The 25,884-nt window shown below is 41.6% G+C and overlaps 1 long non-coding RNA gene across 3 annotated transcripts in view; it reads left to right on the forward strand.

Moving 5' to 3' along the window:
- The first annotated feature begins 590 nt into the window (after positions 1-590).
- LOC146072269 (uncharacterized) overlaps positions 591-25,884 on the forward strand; it is a 167,751-nt gene continuing 142,457 nt past the window's right edge. For all 3 annotated transcript variants that reach the window (XR_014473019.1, XR_014473020.1, XR_014473018.1), the window contains exon 1: positions 591-757. This is a non-coding gene — a long non-coding RNA (uncharacterized LOC146072269). The remainder of the gene's footprint in view (positions 758-25,884) is intronic.

A 25,884-nucleotide genomic window follows, 5' to 3' on the forward strand; every position in this document is an offset into this window, starting at 1 on the left:
TTGTGGTCAAACTGCTGTGATTAGGCCACACCCACAATTTTAACAGGCCCGTTCAGACTGTCTCCAGCCCTGTGCACTACAACAGGTATTGTCAGCGCTTACCCTAGCACTGCAAACTGTATCGGGCAAATAGAGTATGGGGATTTCGTCCATAGTTTGATCGATACATTAAGGCGGCAGCCTGATGTCAAGGGACATCAATCTCAACAAATCCCTACACTAGCATTCTACTGGAATAATATTGTGAGTATATTTCCTTTCCAGTCTCAAGGGCTCAAGAGAGGGGGGGGGCACACCCACTACCACCAACTTTCATTCCAATCTGACTCACTGGCAGTTGGTGTTTCTCCCCTATTTGAATTTTGAACTGTGCTGCGCCACAACCCCCCCCCCCCCTTCCCCCGCTGGAGCTGCCACTGGTCGCTCAGCACAAATACCCAATGTGCATGAAGCCTTTCACGCTCGTTACATACAGTATGATTGTTATATTAAATAATTACCAAAAATAAAATTAATGTTTTACCGATATGTTTTATGAAAAGACCAGAGGGAAACATTGGGCTCTCTTCTCCTGGAGAAGGTGTGAATGTACGGGGAGCCGTACTGACAGCCAGATAGCAGCCTTGCAGAGAAGCATGTCTCATATCTCTGTTTAAAATCCAATTAATGTATTTTAGGGAAGATGCTGCAAGCCCAAAACGACAGGCAGGAGGAAAATGCATGCGTCTCTCCCTTCTCTCGTTGGTTTTGCAGACAGGTAATTGGAAACCTTTTAGCTTTTGTAACAATGGATCTTATAATCACACTATCGTGTTGCTATGGAAGTTTGGGGTGCACGTTTTAAGCAATATAAATACCGTGATTACTTGTGATGGTACTGTATCTAGCACAATTACCCCCATTACATTCCTTTAAAGCCTTATATCCATTCTGTCTTCCTCCTGTTATTTTCTGAAGCTAAAATGACTCGGATGAGAAAAACATAAAAAAAACAAACATAGATTTTCCTGTATTTTAGAAATGTAGATGGGTTATTCTGTGTTTTTCCATGTCAGATTGCTGCGGCATGACTTTTTATTAGTCAATGTACTGGTATTTATGTACTTTACATAATGAAACATGAAGGATTCTTAAATTGGATGGGATGTATCATAAATCGAGTATTCCATGTTCTACATTTCGCTAGTTATTGCATGCATAGTTGAGATGTCCGTGGACCGACGTGTTTTAGTCTTTGTTCGAATTCATTGTGCTTTGGTATTGGCAAAACCACCGTCAAGTATTTTGATTTGGGTATCGGTTTTTAGTTTGGTTAACAAAATTGTTTATCATTGCTAAAAATCTCTAAAAATATATAATTATAGCTAAAATCATGTCATTTTTTTTTTTTCAATTTAAAAACCTAAAATTTGGATCTGAAATTCAAATTCTCAAAACCGTGGGAAGATATGAACTGCTGAAAGTTGCCCATTGGCTTCCATAGGTTACGTTATCTGCAGATGGTGTTGTTTATTGGGTTCAAGTCCGGAAAGTATTGCTTTGGAGAGTTTGATGATAAATCTCCAAAAACATACATTTTTGCCGGTTTAACCGCATCTTGCTGGTAGTACATCCAGCCCATTACATTTTCAGTTGTCCACTCATACCATATACATTGTAGAGCTGTGTCTCTGTCTGTATCTGGTCTCCTACATCAAATATCCCTCCAGCTGTATCCTAGGACCCCTTATCAGCAAAGTTAGCCCTGGCCAGGAGTGCCAGGAGGGGTGGGATGGGAATGGATTACCATAGCCCAGTTCTCCATAGCGGCCTGGTAGTGCAGGGAAGCTGCAACTATGCACACTGGTCAGTAAGAGCAGCACGCACCTTACATAAATTAGAGACTGGACAAAGAGGTGAAGCCACACCCATTCCTGTAGCCACACCCTCCTCCCTTGCTACAATAGTCTCAATGGCCCTTGCCCTGAATATATGGTGATGTCATTATAAACATTTACATTGTCCACTGATAAGATGTTATGTTTGTGTTCCGAAGCTGCTTAAGAAAACAGTTTCTTGAAGAGGTCTTGTAGCAATGACTTTTTAGGGCTTCTATGCAAAGTTGAATGAATGTCGTCAGTAATTGCATCTGTATTGTGTGCATGGACATAAATGCATATATTTTAAGGGTCACAGGAGAAGCTCCTTAAAAAATCCCATTGCCCACCACCAGCAGAGTGACACTTTTATATACTGTCCGCAAAGACTATTTTATTTTATACTTTGACAACATTATTTGTAAACATTTCCGGATGCGATTACTTCTGTCCCAGGTTTATGTTTTTTATGAGGGTTTTATGGTATATGTCTATGCAGGTCAGGGCCATAAATAAGGGGACATAAATGCTGCTGCCACCTGGGCTAATGTGGTAACACTGCCAATCCCCCATAGCACCAGCATTTGGATTGCAGAATGTGTAGAAAGGCAATCTGCACCCTACAGTGCTGCCCGATGCCACCATAGAACCACCCACGTAGATCCAGATGCTGCTCTGCTCCTCCTTGGTCTTGGTGGTGGCCGTCACAAGCTTGGGGAACGGGATCAGCACAGGGCAGAGTTACATCATGTCCTACCTCCTACCTGTAACCATAGCAGTTGGAGATGCGCTCTGTATATAGCAGGCAGTGATGCTCTCTGTATTGTATAGCAGCTATTGATGTTCTGTGATGGGTATACTGTAGTATAGGCAGAAATATTTTCCTTTGAGTTTTGAGACAGTGCAGGCCACCATGTTTCATTTAAAGTTAATCCACCCCAGGACCATAGAAGTTCATCAGTCACAGGCTCCTTAGTTTAACGGGTCTTGCCCTCACTACCATGTAATTATCTTTATTCAAGAAAGCCAATGGTAACCATTATCTATGATGAAGGGGAGGAGGCAACTGCTAGAACCCCACCATTGACCTAAGCACTATGGACAAGGTCCTCATCCTTCCTGAAACCACCCCGTACCTCACAACTGTCACAATTTTGGTAGGATAGTCCATTTTTTCCGACTGTCCTGCAGTCCCACTAGCGGGTCGCAGTGTGCCGGGTGTGGGGCAGTTGGGAGACCTTTGCTGTTCTCCTTTGCAGAGCAGTGGTGTATAGATGCTGTGCACATGCACAGCATCTACAGTATATAGCGGACTAGAGGGACAGTGAGTATGCCAAAAGTTCAAAGAGCGCTGGGCATGCTGTCACAGTGGTGAACATGGGGGCTCGGCCTCATGGAAAGTGCCACTATCATGGGTCATTACCCCTAGCTCCAACCCGATACCCCCTTTTATGCATGCACCTTAGGGGCACAAATTTAGTCCTCTTCCCAGCCAGCAAAAGTTGTGAGGTATCTGCCCTCATGCTGCTGGTGCACCCGGACTCTTTGAGATACATTTACTGATTGCAGTTCTATTGAGGATGGGATGTTGCCCATAGCAACCAATCAGATTCTATTATCTTCTAGAAGGTGCAAAATAAATAAGAATAAGAAGTAGAATCTGATTCATTGCTATACAGTAATTTGGTATGAGCAGTACTTACAGCTGCCCATAGTATTATAAAGGTGCCTTTCTTATTACTGCCGAAGACTGCTGTTGTTGGGGTTTCGGCTCAACTGTAGAATAGGCCATTTGAATGCTTTGGGATACAAATTATAAATATAGATTAGGTGCTTTTTGTAATGAAATTATAGGTACCGAGACCCTATATCAATTGCTTAAGAAGGCTAACTTTTTTTTAGGTTAAACATATATATACGGCCAGATGTATCAGCTTTCAAAAAATGATATATGGGAGAGTGATAAACAACCAGACAATCAGCTCCTACCTGTAATTTTTTTCAAACCCAGCCTATAACATGACAGGTAGGAGCTGATTGGCTGATTGTGTATCACTTTCCACTTTTTGAAACTTGATACATCTGGCCCTTATTCATTAGCATTTGTATGACTGCATTCAATTGGATTTGTTCAATGCACTAATAAGTCATAGATTAGTTATTACTTTTTGCATTTATGTCAGGATTACCATAGTATACCGGGACAGTCATGAATTACACAGGTTCTGTGGCTGGCTGACTTCAAGCCTTAACCTGGTTTTAATCAGCCACAGAACCTGCATACTTCATGCGTATCCCAGTGTGAAGGGATAGTATGGCAAGCTTTCTTTACACAATTGTGTACATTTTATAAATATATTGTACTAGTATGAAATTGCTGTATCAAACATTTTTTTTCCCCATGTTAACGAGCGCCATTTTTTTAAATGTTGATTTAAGCATAATGGGGAGGGCAACTGAGGTAATAAGCCACAGTCCGTCACTCGGGCCACACCCCCTTTGTAGACCAGACCCCTACAGCAATGGTCATGCCCCCCCCCCCATCTCTAGTCACACCCCCCCGGTGGTGGCACACAATAGGCCCTTGTGGACCATAATCTGGCACTGCATTTATATATATACGTTTTACGTTTTAGAAAAGAAGGTCTTAAATAATGCAAATCAATGTCCATTCTTTGTTTCTGTCAGTGTAATAGTATTTTCCTAGCTATAAAAAAAATAGCTCAGTGAAATTTGGCCGGAGATAGAATGAAATTAGGTTTCTGGGCAAGCAGCTCTATGTAAAATATGATTACTCAATGCATTGAACAACATGTGAATATTCAGTTTAGTGGACCAGAACAAATTGTGACAAATTTTGTTGTTATACACATAACTGATGAATGTAAGGAAATGAGAACTGTTTATCTAAACCTGTATTTTTTTCTGGTTTGAAAATATCTATTTCCATGCATAAAGCAAAGTATTCACACCCAAGTGAATGGGCCCTTTAGATTCTGCAAAATGCATTTTTCTAGGTCAGACTCTGTTCTCGGAAATGCAAATGTTTTGAAAAAATTGTTATCCTTTACTAGTGATTATAGTTTGTTACTTAAGATTAAGACAATCTTTTTTTTTCCCTTTTTTTTCCCTTTTTTTTTTTTACCTTAGCACTATTTGAATGAGCTATTATGGTTATTGTCATGCCTGATGACAAAAAACTAATGGATTGGATAAATCATTTCAAGGCTATCTCGCATAATGTGGCTTGAGATTCAATACACTTTGTCAGATATGGAGCAGATAAAATAGCTATTTTATTGTCTGTACCTTGGACGCTTGCGGGAGTTATATAAAAAGTGCAAACCGTAGCAGGCCACGTAGACTACATCAAGGAGTGTAATATAATAAGGGTATTTTTATATACTGTAGTTGCATAGTTGCCTACCCTCCTGCATTCTGCAGGAGACTCCCCGAAATAGCAACAATCTCCCTCTCCCTTATAAGATTAGCAATCTCCCTCATTTCACCTATCCCACATTATGTAGCTGTTACATTTTTGGGGTAAAAGGTAACGGGGGAAATTTACTAAGCCTAATTCGGATAATATAGGCGTATTCGTATCCAAAAATACGCCTATTTTATACCTATTTGTATTTTCGGGATTTACTATCCCGAAAATACGTCCAACAGTATTCATATTTATGGCACATTCGTATTTGGTTTTACAAATACAAATGTATACGCCATCGACAGAATACCAATAGGAATCACCATTCAAAAGAATGGTGATTCCTAATTTACCAACCGGCCGTATTTTCAATACGGCCGGTTATTATCGGCAATTAGAGGGATACGCCCGCTAATTGCCGGCCAAATACGCCTTGAAAATACGCTTCATTTTCCAGGCGTATTTGGCTTCAGCCTGCACGGATCAGTCAGATCTGTGCAGGCTTCAGTGTAAAAAAAAACAGAAAAAAAAACAGTGTGGGGTCCTCCCACATGGCCATAACCAGCTCCAGGCTCAAAGAGCCGGGGCTGGTTCTAAAAAAAATCAGGAAACCTCGACATAGGGCTTCACTGACTTTTAAAAGCAGCCCCAGGCACCAGGGCAGGGTCTGGTTCCCAAAATACGGGGGACCAAATGAATAAGGCTCCCCCGTATTTTAAGAACCAGCCCCAGGCCCAACAATACAAACAAAAAGCAAATATGGAGAAACTTGCGCCCCTGGGCTGCTGCACAGTCATTACCAAGTGTTACCACACCAATAGACAATATTTGTACAGAAATTGTGAAGACTATTGCGTTGTCCTGAATAGTTGTGAGAGAAGTTCTTCAGTCCTCTTCTTATTCACTCGATAGTCATCCAAACGTTAACCACAAGACACGGAGAGGCTTATCAAGGAGACTTCAGTTATAAAGTATCAATACACAGTACCTGTGTTACTGACCTGTCTCCCCTGCCCTATTTGCATGCCCTATTTTTATACAAGTCCCCCCGGCCAAAGAATTCATCCCTACTGACCAGTCAGCCTGGGCAGGGGTCCTGGGGGAGTGGGGACCCCTCCAATGAAGAACCGCCCTCTAGAACTTACCTGCCCAGGCTGAAGCCTGGTGCTGTCCCCGGTACACCTGGGCGTTGGGTACCGGGCTGATAAAGTGTAAAAAAAATAGAATTATAAACCATTGTCTAAAACTGTGGGACTATGAGTCCCAGCAAGCCTCTCCCGCATGCTGGGACTTGGAGAACCACAAGTCCCAGCATGCGGGGCATTAAAGGGCCCGCTGGCATTTGTAACTCCACAGTAATAGAAATAGTAAAAAAAAACACACACTGACACACAGTAATAAAGCTTTATTACATTCAAAGCCCACACATACTGATACTTACCTTTCTTGAGCCCGTAGGTAGCCCTGGGTCCGGGGGTCTGCTGATCTTGGGTCTGGGGGTCTGCTGATCCTGGGTCTGGCGATCCTGGGTCCAGGGTCCGGCGATCTTGGGTCCAGGGTCCGTAGAAATCCATTGGGGGACCTGTGGAAGTAAATCCTACTTACCAAGGTCCTCCGGCGAAGATCAGTCCGCTTCAGTCCGCAGTAGTCCCCAGGTAACAAACCGGCAGTCCCGTCACCATAACACTGATGGAGAGGCGCTGAAGTTTCATCTTCAGCGCCTCTCCTCCGAATGATTCTATTGTCCGCTTAGCCAGGAGCCGAATCATAACAATTACAGTATATATAGACAGATCTATTCATGATCATTGTTAATGCAGTCATACCGTACAGATATCCTACTCGTGCCAGAAGGATGGCACATTAAGTTAATTTCCTCTTGTGAGGAAATTTTTCTCTTGATGGCTCTTTAAGCATTTGTAATCACTCTACGCAATACTACTGTGCTGTCCTACTTATCTGAAAGGACCAGTAGTTGTACTTACAGTACACTACTTTCAACACTTCTGCATTGACTCGAGCCAAGACTACCACCTCCTCTGTCATATTTCCATGCTCCTTGTCCTTCCCCACTTCAGACACCAAAAACCCTTCCCTTGCCTGGCTTAGACTAGAATTTCTTGTTTACTGTAACCTCTGGAGTGCAGAAAACGGTATTTTTGAAACTGTAGTTTGTCATTGGTTCTCGCTCGGTTGTTATTCAACTTCCAGCATCTGCTAACACTTCATAAAGACGAGTGTTGAAATCTGTAAAAGTGTTTCTCAAAACAGGTTAGTTGAATTTTGCAAAATACTTTTAAATTTTAGATTTAATAAAAAAAATGTAAAGTTAAATTCTGCTAAATTTTACTTTGTTTGAGCTGGTTCGTCATTTATCAGCTTTAATTGGAAGAGTGAATCCCACACTTCTAACTTTAAAGGTAATCTGTCAGCATCAAATGGTAAAAGCATGATTCCAAAGTAGCATAAAAGCATTATTCACAATCAAAGCTTTCTATGAAAATGATGATGCATGCCACCCAATAGCCTAAATGCATACAATGTGTGAGGATACTATGGCAGCCCAACAACAATAGTCTAGTGGCACTTTAACTATTTCACTTGACCGCAGTGTGGGAGTCCTGCTCCCATCTGCCTTATATCGAGTAGCTCTGTATGAGCTTTATTGTGTCCATCCCACACCGCACACCCGCTCAGTTCCATCCATTGCCACAAACCAATACCCACAGCTATGAATGGCCAGCAAAGAGATATAAGTCAGCTGGACAGTGATGAAGTCAATTCATGACCAATTAATATGCAGCTCTGCGATTTATCTATTTCACTGCATTCTTATATGGTTTGGACACAGTGCGGGATACAGATCGGGTTGGATATAGTGCGGGTTGGGTTGGATACAGTGGTGGATATCTTGTGGGTTAAATACAATGTACATTAGATACAGTAGTTCAGGATACAGTGCGGGTTAGATACAGTGCAATTGGATACAGTGAGGGTTATAGAGTAGGTTAGATACAGTGCAGGATCAATACAATGTTGGATGGATACAGTGTGGGTTGGATACATCACGGTTGAATAGAGAAAGTTGGATAGAGTGTGGAATATAGTGTGGGCTGGATACAGTGCGGTCTGGATACAATGTGGGATGGATACCATGTGGGTTGGATACAGTGTGGCATATAGAGCAGGCTGAATACAGGTCAGGGTGGATACAATATGGGTTGGATACAGTGCGGTTGGTTACAGTGTGGTATATAGAGCAGGCTGCATACAATGTGAGATATAGTGTGGGTTGGATACAGTGCAGGCTGGATACAATGCTGGATGGATACAGTGTGGATTAGATACAGAGCAGGATATATAGCAGGTTGGATACAGTGCGGGCTGGATACAGAGCGGGATTGATACAGTGTGGTTTGGACACAGTCTGGAATATAGATCAGGTTGGGTACAATGCTTGATGAATACAGTATGGGTTGATACAGTGCGGGATATAGAGTAATTTGTATACAGTGCTGGCTCCATACAATGCTTACAATGGATACAGTGTGGTTGGATACAGCACGGGATATAGATCAGGGCTACAGTGAGGGATATAGTTTGGGTTAGATACAATTTGGGATGGATACAGTATGGGTTGGATACAGCATTGGATACAGAGCAGGTTGGATAGAGTGAGGGATATAGTGTGGGAAGGATACAGTATGCATTGCATACACCGACGGTACACTTCCTGTGACAGGGGTTGTCAGTGGTGTCGGTAGCACAGGGGTGGTGGAGGTGTCCGCAGTTTGAGGGTGACAATGGTGTCAACAGTGCAGAAGTGCCAAAGGTGTTGGAATTGTGGGGTGGCTGTTGTGTCTGCCGCGCAGGAGTGCCAGCAGTATAATAATAACAAGGGGTGCTTACCCTAATTATATTGAGTTCTTGACACAGCTGGCCAGTGAACTGCATCAATTCCGAGGCGTACAGTAACCATGGGAGTCATCTGCAGCCGGGCTCCTGCTCCCAAGGGGGCACTTCTCCTCCCCTGCGAGTTTGAATCAGTTATTTGAAAGCCATCAATATCGCTTCTGTGGCTGACTGCACCTCCTAGCAGTACCATAGACATCACGCTCTCTTTATTCTAGTAAGAAACTAAACATTTCCATCGGACGATGATGTGATACAAAGACGTGAAATACACAGTGAGATAACATCATCTATTTAAAAAAAAAATCTGCCTGTACTCAGGAATATTCTTTATTAAAAAAGGTTGCATTTAAAATGTTTTATCTCTTTCCAACCTAATTTCACTCTAAAGATTTCGGTGTTACCCATGGCCCGAGGAAAGGACATTGCACCTAGGTAGAAAATGACTGTCTTTGGGGCCTGTTTGAACTGGTAATTACCCTTCTGCATAGTTAATTGTAGCAATTCTCTTGCAATGCACTGTAAGTGTTAATATAATCTCAAAATGTGCTGTATTATAGACCTCATCTCTGCTCAGGTTCCGCTGCGGTTTAGCCCCAGGCTTTGCAATATCCATACGGGAAATAATGTTTTTTGCTGTGAAACTTAAATTTAAAAACAAATTCTCGCACAACCTTGTGAGTTTCTAAAAACAGGAGATTATTGAGTTGAAAGCTGCTTTTATTGTGTGATAATTGCAGCATTACATTGAGTTCACTGTTCAGGAGAAGGAATAAGCAAAGGGCCTTATTCAGATATGCTCGCTAGGCTGCACATTTTCACAGCCTAGCAAAGCAAGTAAATGCCACCCGAGGGCTTGCCGGTCCCCCCTGACATTTAAATCCCCGCATATGTATGCAAGTGGATGTGTACAGATGGTTGCTGACTATCGAATTAGTTTTCTCCCCTTTGCAGAAAAAAGTCTAAACTGACTATCATCCTGGCCAGGAGATGTCCGAATTCAGGGCGATCCCCGGATTGGCCACCCTAGTGATAGGGGCAGCAGTCCTCAGGTGCCTCCGCTACATTGCACTTACTTCACCGATGGTAGTTCCGCATCTGCTTTCGAGCTTTCTATACAGGGTCAGATAGCTCATCAAAAGAGTGTGGGGTAAATTTACTAAATATGAAAAGATCCCATGTAATGAAAACGGTGAGATTTCTAACTATATGAGATTGAACATGATGCACAAACCACTTCTGCTGATTAAAATGATATGCAGCATGCCTATATTCAGTCACACAGAATATAGGCATGCTGCATATCATTTTAATCTGCAGAAGCTGCTTGTGAATTCTGTTTGTGAATAAGATGAATTTCAATGGAGAAAGGGGGCAGTCTCAACCAGCCCACCAGCACGACACATATCCATAGCGCTGTCGGAGGCTGGTTGGGGGCATGGGGGGCGGCGCAGGCTGGTGGGGGACGGTGTATGGCGATCAGGTCACCAGGAGCTTCTCTAATTAGAGCAGCTCATCTGTAAGTCAGTCTGTGGTGACTTAGGTCCGCAAATTATGGGGGGGGGGGGACGGGGGTCCAACAAAATGCTGGGGGGGGTGAATTGCAGGAGGGGGGGTCGCGGGGGGTCAGAGAAATGCAGGAGGGGGGGTTATATCCCACCAGCACTATGGCAGCGGCAGTAGAAGTGACTGGAGCACCAGCTGCAGTGGCAGCAGTGACATCTCCTGCACTGGGGAGGAGGGGAGGACAGGATGCTTCCTCCAGACCTGGGACTATGATGGCTACATCAGCAGGTATGTGGAAGGGGAGGGGCATCATCAGGTACGTGGGGGGGTCACACAATGTTGTGCCTATGGGTGGCCTGTTACTTAAATATCCGGCCCTGCCAATGTGTTGATGATGGGTCTTACCACAAATCTGCCAAATGTGCAGTATGTTAAGATATTAAAGCATGAGTTATATTTGTATATAATGCAGAGGGTGAAGTGCGGCTGCGTGTGGGGTATGTCATGACCTCCCTACATCTGCTTTTGGCAGAACACAGATTTACAATGCAGAATCAGCAATCAAGCATCAATTCATGTGCTCACCAGATGGAACAGCTGTCTTCGGAATGATCTCCTGATTTCGAGCTTTTTAATATGTTCTAGTGAATTGTAAAAAGTTTTCAACCACATGTGAATTTGCATGTAATTACCAAGAGATCTTACATAACAGTCTCTGCAAAATGTGATGATGTTACCAAACAGTTTCTAAGCTGCCCATAAGTCGGTTCATTCTTGTTGGAAAAATGTGTATACAGACTTCAGAATGTGGCAGAATTTCTGTACACACCAGCGGATGTCTCACACCTACAAACAACCAAGTTACTTAACCGGTGGAGTTGATTTACTGATAAAGCAGGTACATATGTACTCACTGTTATACACCCTGCCTAGTAGGTGGAGCCTGATTCAGGTTCCAATGCAACTTGACAGCATGTCATAGTGTACCTATGGCCGGCACCAGTCACATGCACTGGACCGTTACAGTGCATGTGCAGTGTGGGTCCTGCAGCATTGAATACACTATGGGCCTGATTCACACCTGCTCACTAAGCAGCGTATATAGGTGCTGCCTAGCAAGCACGCCTGCCGAGTGAATACCCGCACTAGCATGCCAGTGGATGTGCACACATCCACTGGCATGCGGACGCACAAAGGAGAAAAAAACACACAACCAATCACGCACAAGGCATGTGAGCAGCGCTTAATGAATTTAAACCAGTTTGATGGAAAATTGGTAATATTTTTTACTAGAAATAAAAACAAGTATATAAACAATATACACAAAGATGCACAATATTAATACATAATATGAACCTAATGTTAAAATCACGCCACAGGAAGGTGGATGGAGTGTAGAATGGCCCAGGGGAACATGGGGATATAGGGGTACAGTGGGCCACAGGTAAGTGCACTTTACCGGTTGTTGAGTGACCTTTTGGTCCAGAGAAGTCTACTTTTTCAAAAAGCGATGTTGATCCTCACTATTTATCACGGTATAATGTAGGCCGTTGGAGGAAAAGATCCATAGGCTTCCGATTTTTGCTGGTGTTTTGCACTAGTGGTCTATGTTGGGTTATAGCCACAAGGGTAGTCCAGGGTGCGGTGTCCGCCAAGGAGATGAAATATCGCTGGGAATAGGCTTCTGCTCACAAGGTCCTCCCACTGTGCTGGCTGGATGGTATAAGCCACTGGGGGGCTCAGGGAGCAGTGTCCGCCACAATGTTGTAGTTTTGTAGCAAGGGGGTATCTGGTATCCAATAGTCAACACTGGGCAAGTTGGTCCACACTTTTAGGTCCTGGTCGTGAAAACTTGACAACAATTGATGGTCACTCACCATCCATGCTTTCTCTAGGTTTAGCTCTGAAATGTAAGTCTATACTTTTCAGGTGCGTGCTATCCGCCGAAATGGGGGTGGGTGCTGACGTCATGTGATGTAAGCTGCCCACCCCAAGCAGGCAGCCATGCCTGTATTTGCAGAGGTCCCCTGCGTCTGCCCCCATGCACAAGCACATCTGCAAACCCCAAACATTGGCCTGGGGGCAGTGAATTCAGCCCGTACCGTGCAGCTTTGAATTGCCATATATGGCGGCAGATGCCAAATGATTGATTGAATGGTTGGGCGTAGAGGTGGTGGCTATGGCTTTCCTATTCAGGCAATTTAATCAAATTCTTGATCCACCCAGAATAGCCTTTATAAGGTATTTTAACCGGATCCGATATGATATCCCGGCGGTCGGGATCCCGGCGGTCGGAATCCCGACACTGGAATCCCGACCGCCGAAATCCCGACAAGGGGGGGACATGGATCGCCCCCCCTTGCGGGCTCGCTGCGCTCGCCACGCAGCGGGCCCGGTGCCTCGCTACGCTCGGCACGCTATTTTATTCTCCCTCTATGGGTGTCGTGGACACCCACGGAGGGAGAAAGTTTCGGGATTTCGGCGGTCGGGATTCCAGTGTCGGGATTCCGACCGCCGGGATCCCGACCGCCGGGAAATTAACCGCATCCCATTTTAACCGATTGCTTTCCATATACACAGTTCACACAAAACTTGTGTTCTCTCTCAGGGCCTTATTCTAGTTCACTCTTTCTGACAAAATCCTTCTTAGATGGACAAAACCATGTGCACTGCAGGTGGGGCAGATGTAAAATGTGCAGAGAGAATTCGATTTGGGTGAGTTATTTTGTTTCTGTGCAGGGTAAATACTGTCTGCTTTATTTTTACACTGCAATATAGATCTCACTTTGAAGTAAAATCCCACCCAATTCTAATTCTCTCTGCACAGGTTACATCTGCCCCACCTGCAGTGCACATGGTTTTGTCCATCTACGAAGGAATTTGTCAGAAAGAGGTAACTAGAATGGGATGCAGTCAAAATCCCGACAGTGTCAAAATCCTGAATGGGTCAAAATACCGACAAGGACAAAATACCGTCATGGACAAAATCCCGACATTTAAAATCCCGACAGTGTCAAAATCCGACATATAGAATGTACAGGTGAAACAGTCTACATGCCTTTCGGTCGACAGGTGCGATGTCGACATGGGGTTTTTCACTGTTTTTTTGAGCCGACATGTGCCGACAGGCAGTATTTCATGCCCTACTTATCCACTAGGGCGTGGTGGGAGAATAAAATAGTGTGCCGAGAGCAGCGTACCCGAAGCATCGCGAGCGATGCGAGGGGCTGCGGTTCACTTGCAACTGTGATCATGTCGACTGTGTCGACATTCGGGTTAAAAAAACAGTGAAAAAACCCATGTCAACCTCGCACCTGTTGACCGAAAGTCATGTAGACTGTTTCACCTGTACATTCTATATGTCGGGATTTTGACCCTGTCAGGATTTTAAATGTCGGGATTTTGACCCTGTCGGGATGTTAAATGTCGGGATTTCGTCCATGTCGGTATTTTGACCCATTCGGGATTTTGACCCTGTCAGGATTTTGACCGTCGGGATTTCATACCGAATCCAACTAGAATAAGGCCTTCAGTGCTCACCCAACCCTCTGACAAAGTAACATTAATGTCAGCACTGGCGGCTGTGCACACCCGAACAGAGCAACAACGGTATTGCTCCATTGGGTGCCATCTAGTGTCCTAACTAAACAATTGTTTTCGCCTTCATAGAGCTGAGGAGCAGCGTTCACCTTCTATTATATAGAACAGTTATTCCTTATCAGCTTTTACTTGCTATGGGGCCAATTCAGGATCATTTATTGCAATCCAAAATTCATCCCCATCCCCAATGGTCGGGGTTTGCGCATGCGCCTGGCAGCAAACAGCTTTGGCGAGTTGCACACTCGCGGGTAATGGAGGGCCGGGGGGCATGCCGCAGCCCAGTGTTTTCTAGAAGCAGGCGTGGCAATGCCTGCTTGAGATGGGCGGCTGACATCACATGATGTCAGCTCCTGGCCCGTCTTCGGAAAAGAGCGACGGAAACAAAAGTCTGTATAGACTGCCTAATATTACTGAAGGGGAGATAAATCATTCGATGGTCAGCAACCATTCATTGGGGGGGGGGATTTCAGCCGGGCGGCGTTTATGGGCTTGATGAGCAGTGAATGTACGCTGGCTAGCGAGCCAGCCTGAATAAGGCCCTATGTACAGTAATATAACATTTTGGCAAAACATTTTTTTTGAATGATTGTACAATATTTATTGCTATACAAAGAGAGTTCAGTGTGGACACAATGTATTTGTATTGTTTAGAATGTCAGCTATTTGGATTTGGAACAACAAAACACTGATATCATGCATAAGGTATTTTAGAAGCAGATGTAGAGCCTTCGTGCATGTTAATGTGGAATGTAAAAAGGGCTTTTAGTACAGTGAGTATTGTGTTGTTTTGTTACAGGTCATTGACAGAGAAATGTAGTGTTTTTAGCACATTTTGTATCAAGGGCACTTACCGAGACTTAATTATGGAAGTTGCCTGAAGTAGAGGGATGAATGACAAAATAGGGATTAGGAGAGCTCAAAAAGTGAGTTAATGTACAACGTAAACAGGATTGTTTATGCGGTGAGGACATTATGGTAAGAATTATTTCATATGAACAACAATTTTCAAGGGCTCCTCAGTGGGTTTTATCATACATTACATCTATTATTCTCATATATATATATATATATATATATATATATATATATATATATATATATATATATATATATATATATATATATATATATATATATATATATATAGATAGATAGATAGATAGATAGATAGATATATACATATATATATATATATATATCTATATATAGATTCTCTATGCAATTAAATGATATTATTACCTACTAACATTTCAGCTTTTAAATTGGGGACCCATGTAAGATACTGGTGCAGTCTTGTTGATGGGGGCGTGGTTTCACAAGAATGCCCCTCCCATGAGCCACACCTCCATTTTCCTTCACTATTGGAGCATGGTCAGTGCCACTCCCCCAGTGCCTCTGATTCCCATGAATAGACACTGTTCGCATTCACACAGCATCTATTCACCGGTGCACTGCTAAGTAGACTGGTGAGTAACAGAGGGTCTCGCAAGCTCCCGCTCCCCCCGCCCCCACTGTGGGAAACTTCTATCTGTGGGCAGAACAGTGGATTAGTCCTAAAAAAAACATTACCGTCCCATGAAAATCATGACAGTTGGGAGGTATGCAAAGTTACCTTAGAGTATTGCCAAGTGTCATATTTACAGAAATTCCAAAGGCAATTAAGGGTTTAAAAAATATACATGTGCTAAGATGGAATAAAGAGTTCTAGGGAAAGTTCGTAACAGTTAATAAGTAGCACCAAGGCAAAGCATAAATCGAAAGCATAACGTTTTTCTATATCCCGGGATTAAGATGACACTTGTGCTCAGTGGCGTAGCTAAAGAGTTTAAACCCCCTGCCAAAAAGGTTTATCCCCCCCTTAAACATCAATGCTCATTTTTACCTACATGCTCGTTGCCAGTGGTTTCATCATGGTTGCCAGGGATTTAATGCTTATTCCCATGAGTTTCTTGCTTTTTGCCAGGGGTTTCTTGCTCATTGCCAAGTGGTACATGCTCATGATTTCATGCTCATTGCCCGGGGTTTCACGCTCGCTGATAGGGGTTTCATGCTCATTGCCAGTTGTTTCATGCTTGTTACCAAAGGTATTGTGTTTGTTGCCATGGGTTTCATGCTTGCTGACAATGGTTTTATGCTCATTGCAAAGGGTTTCAAGCTTGCTGGTGGTGCAAGTGTTACCAGCATCTGGCACTTTTGGGTAATGCACCACACTTCCCTGTCCAGTAGGACCTCTAGCATTTGTTTCCTCCTAGACTTCCTCCATTTTTGGAGGGATATATTAGCAGGAATCATGCAAATGTTTAAAGAATTGGGGTATGTGGGGTGACAGCGAGTTGGCTGAGCAGACACATGGCGGTGGTCAACCTTATGGACATTTTATGGTAGTGTTGTAGGTGTGTTGATGAAATCGGTTGTGTACAGAAAACAGAATCTTTTACAAAGGAGGCCATATAAGATGAATAATCTGCACCTGCCATGTAGTTAGGGCAAGTTTCAATGGTGTAGCCAATGCTGGGTCTAGTGACTCCAGAAGGATAGCTACCATGTAAGGAAGGAGGTGTGGTTATGGCTCCTCCTCTGTATCATATTACTGTGCAGCTTGGAGGTTTGATGATAGATTAACATTGAATCACATAATGGTGGCCCCCTCACTTTTGTACTATGATGTAAATATTATTGGCTAGTGGGGCTACTATAAGGGAGGTACAGGACAGGCAGGGATGGATCTTCTGGGATCACAAATATCGATAGACATGCTTGGTTGGAGACATAGGACAATTATGTCTGGACCTGGGGAGCACAGAAAAATAAAGGCTGAATCTGTGGGGGACACAGGGCTAGATAGATTGGATCTTGGCATGGTGACACAGAGCATCCAATAACTGCACATGGACATAAATACCAGTTATTGGTCAGAGATGGCCACCAGTTTTGTTGCTTCTGCTACATCTTAGGACCTTCCACTCACTGGGGACACGAAGCTGGTTGTTGACCAGTAGCCAACTGGCATGGAGAAAGAATGGTGGCATATCGAATTTTAATGTCAGCCATAAGCCAATATAATACCCTAGATTTCTCTTCTTATATTTTTCAAGGAAACATGTTTAAGAAGTTCAGTCGTGGCACGATCTAATGGACTGGCCAGTATATATTAATGTCAACTTATGTCCAGCCTACAGTATATTCTTCAAGCCTATATTCATCATATCATCTCAAGCTGTCTGAATAGTGGTTTGACTCTTGCAACAGACTAGAGTTCCAGATCCCTGTGTATCACTTGGGATACTGTAGAGGGTCTTGTCCCACCCAAGGGGCCAATACAAGGGTGAGGTGAAAGGGGAAAAGCCAAACATCTTCACTGATATCAGATAAGGGATTCTCTTTTGAGAACATACTTTACTCGATGGCAGTACTAGCCAAACCGGTCCTCGAAAAATGTACAGTTCACTTTTTACAAGACCACCTAGTTGGTGCACAAATGTAGTCATTACTGTCACATTTTCTAACATGTGATTCCTAACCGACAAATTCTACAGATCCACAGGTGGCCTGGAAACATGAACTGTTGATAGATCTCGAGGACCGATTTGGTCACCCCTACTCCGTGGGTTATAAATGATGTACTTTAAGTTATAAACTCTTCACATTACCCTTTTTATGTCCTGCCTACTCTTTAAAATATATATTTTTTTTTTTCAGTGGTTTCATTATTTTATTTATATTTAAATATATAGTCGCATTATTGTTTTCTTTATTTCCTTTTCATGTCTTATTTGTAAGAATTTACAAGCCATTATTGTTAATCAAAAATATATTCACGTAAACCACGGGGCATGAAGAGATTTTGCCAGTTCATATTAGACTGCCTCCCAAAACCTTCTTGCCACTCTAATATCTAGCCCACTGCGCGACCAAGCCATTGTTAATCAGAGACATTTTTATTTAGGGTTTGGAAACTATACAGTACGAGCCAGCATTTTGAATAACTTGAGTTCTTGGAAAGAGCTTTTTGTTGAGGCAACGCAGGTTGAATACCACTCTACAGTAATCCCACAAAAGAATGGACTAAGACAAATTACCCATCCTACACATTTACCAATTGTCTCAGTGGGATTGCTCTTTTCTCAAACAAATTACTTCTATTAACGCTGCAGCCCTGTAACAAATGGTTATATTACATATTTACAAAGTGTTGCTCCAAATCTCACCAAATATGCCGTCTTTGTATACAGTATGTTAGATATACACTATTTTTTTAAGTGCACATTACCTAGAATTGGATGTTATAGGATAATATATAATTTATATCTACTCCTATCCTTGGCTGTCGATGATCCGTCTGTGGATCGGAGAAAATAAAGTTATGTAAAATGTCCCGGTTCCGCAATCCCCACCATGATCGGGGATCTGGATTTTGAAACATGTTTAATATCCCTGATCCCCCGACCAGACCATCAAGGGATCAGGGGCCTACCCAATACATCGTGGCCTAGAAAACTTGACCTGTTGGTAGTTGACCAGAGTTGGCTACCCCTAATTTACTGTAGTGCATACATTGGGATTATTTCAGCTAAACTGAACTCCTGTGGCCAGCATGGGTATGTCAGCAGGCCAGGTCCCTCCCTGCAATGCTATCCCAATGTCAGCTCCTGCCTGACATTTTTCAAACACAGTCTGTGACATGGCAGGAAGGAGCTTATTGGCTGGCTGTTTATCACTCTCTGTTTGATCACTTTTGAAGCTAAGTGCATCTGGTCCATAATCTGATTGGTTGCCCATAGCAACATCCCATCTTAAATAGAACTCCCATTTTAGTAAATATACCCCCTTGTTGTCCATTTCCCCCAAAAGTGTGTTTTTAGAATCTATACCCATTTCAAATTTTTTTTTAATAATCCTGTTTTGAGATCTGGGTAAATCCGAACCTGCATATCTCTAATAAAAAATGTTTCTGATGCTTACTGTACTTTTTATAGGCAAAAGAATTTGAGTAGACACTAGTGTGTATACTCATAGGAGCGCTTAAAGTGTTGTGACCTCAATCTGAAGCAGCTGCTTGAATGGGGAGGGTCAGTCCCCAAAAATATATAGAAAAAACAGCACAAAAAGCAGCGCTACCAATTAAAGATGAGTGAATCAGATATCAAAAAGTAACAACAATTTATTAAAAACAATAATTAAAAATACACATATATAGCAGCATTAATTATCCCATAGCATATGCATCACAAGTGGGCGCAAATGAAGTGTGTGCACATAAACATTTGAAATAATGGCAATAAAAGGTGACCAGATCTCACGTGTCGGTATTATACCCCGTCCGGGGTGGAGAATTAAAGTCCCGCACTGTCCACACTAGGTGGTCCCATATGAATTGGCGGAGTCCAGATTAACGGCGGTTTGTATTCCTGTGGGCTCACCGAGGGAGTGGCTGTTGTTATATGAGCCTACCTTCAACCTCGCGGCCAGATATCCAGGTAACGTCCAAGTTGGTGATGAATTAAGCCGTGGACTTCCAGGTGTTGTTTGGGAAAGATGGTGGTCAGGTAATTGGGCAGGAACCTCCAAAGTATAGGTTGAGATCTTGGTATCAAAGGGGGGCCAACGCGTTTCGCTGTCCAAACGTCAGCTTTGTCAAGGTTTGACAAAGTCAGCTTTGACAAAGCTGACGTTTGGACAGCGAAACGCGTTGGCCCCCCCTTGATACCAAGATCTCAACCTATACTTTGGAGGTTCCTGCCCAATTACCTGACCACCATCTTTCCCAAACAACACCTGGAAGTCCACGGCTTAATTCATCACCAACTTGGACGTTACCTGGATATCTGGCCGCGAGGTTGAAGGTAGGCTCATATAACAACAGCCACTCCCTCGGTGAGCCCACAGGAATACAAACCGCCGTTAATCTGGACTCCGCCAATTCATATGGGACCACCTAGTGTGGACAGTGCGGGACTTTAATCCTCCACCCCGGACGGGGTATAATACCGACACGTGAGATCTGGTCACCTTTTATTGCCATTATTTCAAATGTTTATGTGCACACACTTCATTTGCGCCCACTTGTGATGCATATGCTATGGGATAATTAATGCTGCTATATATGTGTATTTTTAATTATTGTTTTTAATAAATTGTTGTTACTTTTTGATATCTGATTCACTCATCTTTAATTGGTAGCGCTGCTTTTTGTGCTGTTTTTTTCTTTTTATAGGCAAGTCAGATGCAGATATCTCTTATTCTTACATTACATAGATCCTGTCAAATGCGTAATCAATTTCTTAGTCACTATTTATATAATATTTCCAAAACCAAAATAGTTGAGTGAGATTTCCTATTCATTTCAATAGTGCAACCACTATTGAAAGGAATAGTCCATTGAAATGAATGGGAAAGAAACTCTAGTAAATACTTTTTTTATAAACTAATAGTCAACTTGTAGCTCTACAATACATATAAAAGTTATACATAGGATGAACAAATTTTATTTACTGTATATATAGAGAGACCCCAAAATCCATATCTCACTACTTTATTACCCTATAAAGTTTTAGTCCTGTCATAGTAAAATTTTTAAAACAAAATTTGGTACTTGTTTCCTAGCACGGCGCCCGTCATAGGTGATCGCATACCTTAACTTAAGGTATGCGATGGACGCGAGCGACGCGATTTTAAGGCTATTTTTAGCCTTTTTACCGACATTGAAAAAATCGCATCCACTGCGTCCATCACATGCCTTAAGTTAAGGCATGCGATGTGACCGACGCGATTTCACATAGGGAACAATGTTAAATGGGCCAATGGACCCGATTTTTCATTGTATACCCACCCTTATGGGTATTTTACATGACAAATGGCCCCCCATTGTTAACGCCACCCCACGATGAACGCCAACCCGAAGCGTGGCGAGCGCAGCGAGCCCGCGATAGGCAGCGGTACGCGTCCTCCGACCTTTTCATACCCCCACTATCCACGTGGAAGTAATGCGCGTCCCCTCGCAGGGCTCGCCACACTGTATATAATCAACTCCACGCCGACGTGGATAGTGGGGTATGAAAAGGTCGGAGGATGCGTACCGCTGCGCTCGCCACGCTTCGGGTTGGCGTTCATTGTGGGGTGGCGTTAACAATGGGGGGCATTTGACCCATGAGGGTTGGGAAACAATATAAATTGGGGTCTGGGGGGCATTTAACATTGGGGCCAATGTAAAATCAGGTCTCAGGGACCATTTTACATTGATTCCAATGTAAAAATTGTGTCAATCGCATCGCATGCGATTTGGTTGCATGCGATTTGATCGACGCGATTTTTGGGGTCCCGATGGATACAATTTTTATCTCTGGTGCCGTGCTAGGAAACAAATACCCAAAATGTAAAAATGCTTTGTACTATATGAATATAATCAATATTTACAGAATGCAAGAGTTTGGTTGATCAATTTCTGATTTTATTACGGTGATTTTGACTTATTTTGAACTCCTGAATAAAATATTATCTTACTAGAATCTTCATAAATGGCCGTTATAAAAAATTTTAAATTTTAAAATTCTTTTTATTTTATTTGGTTATTTCTTCGGAAATTAATATAAATAAAAACTTTATTTATGTTATATTTTATTTTGCAATAACAACATCTTGCCTCCATTTATCTTGGCATATGTATACATTTAGCAATTTCCATTAATGATTTTTAACTCTCCATGACCTATTTGTATAATAAACAAAGTTAATGATTAGCTGGAATAAACTAGAGATGGTGGACATTGGTCAACAAATGTAATTAGAGCCAAGCATTACTTCTAATGTGCACGAGAATGTACATGGCCGTGGACTTCATGTGACATTTGTGCGGTGGGGTGCGAATTATTGAAAACAGGTCAGTAGGGGAAAACAGTTTGTAGCTTCATAAAAAGTTAAATATAGACAAACTCTGTGGATTGATTAGTAATTAAAATACACAAGTGTGGATCATAAATAACATGTATCATGTCATATTCAATATCTAGTTTAGAGATATTATCACTGAACGTTCACAAAATAGTAATTTCTTTAAATGCAGGGGCTTAGACTTGTTTTTTGTAGTCATGAGTAGACATATTACAATTATAAAACTAGTCTCAATATATAAATATTTTCAACTTATTTATTCAGTTAAAAAAAATCCAAAATTTTCCTCTATTATATTTACTTTTTTGCAAATGAAATGGGCAATTCGGCAATTTTTTTTTTAATACTTTCCAGGTAATTTTGTAAAAAATATTGTTTCAAAAAGTTGAAGTTTCCTATGTTTTTTCACAATGAATATCTGTGAGATGTGATATAACACTGATTTTAAATATTTATGACCAATTAAAATATTTATTTTCTTTTGAAGTTGCGCATCTTTCACAAGTTTGCCATCAGATTTCCATATGACCTTGCGCCATGGAAAATGGAAAATTGAAGTTAAACTTACAGGAATTCCTATCATCTTTTTATGAGAAATAAATTAGTAGAAATCCTTGTAACAAGTTGTAGATTGTATGTGACTTTATAGCTATTTACCAGCCTTGAGAGAGGTAATCTTACAGCTCCTTACATGCTAGGTATTTTCACTACCCTTTATTAATCATTTTTTATTTTCATCTATTCTCAAGTGCATTGTGCACTTTATTGCAGTAACTCCAAATGCAGTAGCAAGGTTTAGCATCATGAATATTATTTTATGAATGATTTAAAGTTTAAATTTTGTCTCTAAAAGAAAAGAATCATTATGATTGGGTAAGATTCCATCACGATAAATTACTGTTGTTATTATTATTATTATTATTATTATTATTACAATTAGTGCAACTTTCCTAAAAGCCTTATTAGATCATTGTGTATATTATTTCAGTCCAAAGCAAGTTCTGGCATAATTTATATACAGGTGTCTTCAATAGAGAAGAGCAGCCCCCATATTGTTTTGGTACCAATTTATAAGTGTATTTTTAGGTTTAGTTTTGGAAAAACCACCCTCAATGTTTTGGTTCAGATTTGAATGTTGGTTTGCTTTAGAAAGCACCAAAAAAACAAAAAAAAAATAATCACTGATAAACATCAATGAAAAACACGTAAAATGATGAAATTTTTTGCAATCAAAATCTCAAAATTTGGCTTTAAAATATAAATTCCAAAAATAATGGGAAGAATATAACCGGATCAGTTCCAATCTCCCAGCGGGATCCAGATTGGATTGTGGTTCTGTTTGTATCCACAAAATGTGTGTGGATTTGGATTTCTTGGTAACCAAACTGCATTACTTAAGTCCTCAGACTGTATACTTTGGCTTTAGTTATGCACAAACATTTGTACAGTACTGTACATCTGTATGCAAATGTGTCGGACTCTGTATATGAAGTGCTACATTGCCGTACACATAGTTTTTTTATCATGCAAAATTCCATTGCGCTACATCTCAAAAAAATATATAAAATATTAATGTTGGGTGTACTCATATGCAATTGCAATTTAGCAATTATTGTAAAGTCCACCATACACTAGTCAGACTTGTCCTAAGTACAAGTCAGACCGAATTCCTCTTGAGCAACCCAGAAGGTTCACTTATGATTTGGCACTTGATTTATTGCATGTAAACTCCCGGATAGCTGCAACAGCAACAGGGAGCAGGAGAACTGAGATGGGAGGTCGGCCAGTCTTTTGAATTTTTTGAATTTTTTTATTCTGGAGCTGCTTCCCCCCCCCCCCCCCCCACCGCTGCCCACCCACTACACAGCACCCTCCGCTGTCTGCCCCTGGACATAGGTGTGTGCCATCGGTGCTTTATCACTGGCACACACCTATCGATCGGACCCAATGCATTGTTATTGCTAAATTGTATGCGCAGGGTCCGACGCGATGTGCACGGGACCGTGCATTGAGCTGGATCTGATTAGGGCCAATTTTTCAGCCGGATCCATCGGGATCGGGTGAAATCAGCCCAAATCTTACTAAGGTATGGAGGCCTTAAGTCAATTAAGCCAATCTATTGTATAAAGAGAACGCAGTATATAGCATTCACAGCGCCTCACTTTTTCACATTTTGTTATGTTACAGTAATATTCCCAAATAGAATAAATTTATTATTTCCCTCAAAATTCTACACACACACACACAAATCCCAAAATAACAACATAAAAAAGTTTTGGGGAGATTTTTGCAATTTATTAAAAATAAAAAAAACTATGAAATCACATTGTTGTTTTACGTGGTAGGATGCATAACGGATTCCTCTAGAAGAGCTGTTATCCAATTTCCTCCAAGAATGAAGAAACTGAGGCAAACCCATTCGCTACACATGCGCAAAAAGTGGTAAAAGGCCACATTAACCTACTGCGATTAGATACAACGCGGCTAGACCAAAAGGTTCCTTTTTATTTGGGCACACCATATATAATAAGGGTGATCACTGTATTTCGATTCTAGATAGATACACAGTATTTTCATGCAACGTGCTTTATAAAAAAAAGTAAGGGAGGGTCACCGGATGAGTGGGTGGAGCAATCAGCAGTCATTTTCAGTTAATTGGAGCCCACATGGGACACAAGTTTTGCTTGTCCCCATTGCCAGGTGTAATTAACACTATTTAACCCCATCTAACCAATCATAAATACTGCACAATGAGGTTTATGTATGAAGCCAGACTGCAAAACAGTTCCACTCATTTCCACTATGAACTTGTTATTTTACCTGGGATTTTTTACCTCCATTGACCTCCCAACCAATCAGGGACTTCGTTGTAAAATGCCACATGCCAAAACTTGCTATTGTCTATTCTATAATGTCCACAGAAAAAGCTAATCACCCAAACTAAGGGTCTATTTCAGACCTGATTGCAGGACAAATCTGTTCTCAAAATGGACAAACCCATACTGCACTGCAGGTGGGGCAGATGTAATATGTGCAGAGAGAGTTAGATTTGGGTGAGTTATTTTGTTTCTGTGCAGTGTAACTTCTGGTTGCTTAATTTTTAAACGGCAATTTAGATTTTAGTTGCAACGCATCGCAACCAAATCTAGCTCTCCCCGCACATGTTACATCTGCCCCACCTGCAGTGCAGCATTGCTTTGCCTATTTTGAGAACAAATTTGCCCTGCGTTCAAGTATGAATTAGGCCGTAGGAACAGATGTAATTATGGCAACACTTCCTCTGCTGCTTTTATGAGAGCGAAGCAGTACAGTACATTTCTGCTTGCGGAGACATATTGATTAAACATCAGATGACATTGTATAAGAGATGGTACAATAACAGAGGGATGTCTGTTTTGATGCTCTGCACAGTGTGACACTCTAATCTGCATTTCAAATTAACAAAGTTCCTTAATCATAATAATATATTCAGCTGCATGATAATAATGTACTTTAAAAGCAAGCTATAATTATTGTTTTAAAAATCTTATTCAATTTGCATGCTTCTTTAATTAAAGAGGAAATAACATTAATTATGATTAGATATTTTTCAGGATATCTTTCATTTATTGCAAAGAAAAGCTAGAAGTTCTTCATGTTAGCAAGTGGGCATAAAATACAAGTGATGAAATAAAAATAATAATAATAATAATA

This window comes from Crinia signifera, chromosome 4 (genome assembly GCF_055691185.1).
Source record: "Crinia signifera chromosome 4, ASM5569118v1, whole genome shotgun sequence".
Lineage (NCBI taxonomy): Eukaryota > Metazoa > Chordata > Amphibia > Anura > Myobatrachidae > Crinia > Crinia signifera.